Consider the following 2,441-nt stretch of genomic DNA (forward strand, 5'->3'; position numbering starts at 1 on the left):
ACACACACACACACACACACACACACACACACACACACACACACACATATATATATATATATATATCTCAGCAGGTGATACCTGATGGAGTGGTAAGATCTAGTGAAAAAAAATTTTTTTAATAGTGGAAACTTCAGGCATGTTTGTAGGCAGCTGGTAAGGAACCAATGAATAGGGAGAGATTAACGATTAGAGACAGAGGGAATGACAGTGAAGGCAATTTTTTTGGAGAAGAGAAGAGATGGGATCAAGGGCAAATGTTGAGAGTTTGGCCTTGGTGAGGAAAAAGGCCACCTTGTCCTTAGAGACTGGAGCAAAGGAAGATGTAGTGAAAGGTGACATCAGGGAATGGTTGAGCTCAGGAGGAGAGAAAGAGAGGAAGTATGGCAAGTGGCCTTGATTTTCTCAATGAAATACAAAGCAAGGTTTTCAGTTGAGAAGGTAGAGAGGGGATTCCATGGAAATTTGGAGAAAAGGAAAGGTTTGTTAGAATTGTTATAGTGAATGGGATAGAGAATCACTTAAGGAGATTTAAAGGGTTTACCTTTATTGGGCTGTGAAAGCCCAACTGAGATCAGATAATGTAAATGTGTAGTGGATTGGATCAGTAGAGTTGTGGCACTTTTCAGCTGTAGGTAAAGAGTGGAGAAGATGAATGGTGGGAGCATTTCAGATTTGACAAGGTGTGTTGCTAATAAGACAAAGGGTCAAGACATTGTAGAATAGAAGGTATTGTAAAGTTGCACTGATTCACTAAAGTTAAAGATGGAAAAAGGAGGAAAGTATGACCAGGGAAGGAGTGTTGGCCTGAGGAGGTAGTGAGGGGTGGAGGGCTTGAAGGTCATAGACAGGACAAAGAACAGGTTTAGGAGGAGAGTAGGGCATAGGGAGAGATAGTGATAGAAGATTATGATCAGATAAAGGAATTTCACAGGCACTAATCACTGCAAAAGAATATTTGTGGGTGATGGTAAGATAAGGGTGTGACCATTCTCTTTTTAACTGAGATGGAGTGGAGTAGTCAGTCATAGGAAATCAATTGAAAAAGTGGAAGATTACGGTATTTGAAGGAACATTGACATTCATGTTGAAATCCCCAATATTTTCTTTTGTTAGAATGATTTAGCACTTTTTCCTGTGCTAATGAATAGAAATAGGGCCTTAGTACTACAGAGAACTGTAGACATTTAAGTGATTTGAGGGACTGGCCACAAGACCCTAACCAAAGTTCTTCCTCTCCCCACCTTGCCACATTAAAACAAAATCCACCAAGAGTGATTCATTCCATTCCATTTTATTCGATTAATTTTAAAAACAAAATTTATTTTATTTTTAAAAATGGCTATTACTTCCTGCTGTCACCCCATTCATATAAGCTCTTTTTTTCTGTTCTATTATATTTTATTTACATATAATCTCTTGTAACAAAGAAGTAGAGTTATACAAAAATAATGACCTTATTGGACAACATTTGTCATTTCACAATAAATGGGCATCCATTTCATTTCCAGTTCTAGCACATAAAGTGGTGCTATAAATATTTTGGTATATATTAGACTTCTCCCCATCTTTGATCTCTTGAGGCAGGGGTGGGGGGAATGCCAAGTACCCACCACCCTATTATAATAGTTTTCTATTTGGTTTCACTGCCTCACATCTTTCTCTATTCTAATCCATTTCCCACATAGCTGCCAAGGTTATAGTGGGGCTAAAGGATATTAACATTTGGTCACTTTGCTGGTTACAAATTATTTTCCAGAGTGATTGGGCCTATTCATAGCTTCACCAAGAGTATGGTTTAAAAAAATTCTCTTTAATTATTGACTTGACAAACATGAAAAAAACACAAATACTTCTGTATGTAAGTAAAGTGGAGCAAAAAAGAGAGTTGTGTGTGCAGCTTGTTTTTTTAAAAGTATATATGAAATTTAACATGGTTGTTCCCAAACTACCCTGCTTATTTGTGTCTGTTTCTGAACTTCCTTCTGCTCTTTGATGTTTATATTGAAAATACTTCATTTATGTCCTTTTCTTAATTCTTTTTTTGGGGGGCATCATTGCCCCTCCCTCCCTCCTTTTTATAAATCTCTTCCATATTCCCCAAAACAAGTAAGTATAGTTAAGCAAAATAAATCCACTCATTGGTTATGTTGTAATATATGTCTCCTTCTGTATTTCTAATACATAAACTTTTTTGATGAAGAACTATCAAAAAAATTTTTTGAGCTTGGATAACCATCAAAACATATATATATATATAATATATATACATTCTAGTGTACTGATAATTATATATATTATTAAACTTGCACAAAATAAATAGAAATAAAAAAGGATGAGAGGAAATTAAGATAATATTTGATCCCAGAATCAATAAAGAGCCACTGGAGTTAATTAAGTGGTGCTTTATAAAAATCACTTTGGTAGATGAGTGGGGAGGA

The sequence above is a fragment of the Petaurus breviceps genome, unplaced genomic scaffold (assembly GCF_028583685.1).
Source record: "Petaurus breviceps papuanus isolate PSGF00001 unplaced genomic scaffold, PetGlider_PUasm1.0 90865, whole genome shotgun sequence".
In the NCBI taxonomy this organism is placed as follows: Eukaryota; Metazoa; Chordata; class Mammalia; order Diprotodontia; family Petauridae; genus Petaurus; species Petaurus breviceps.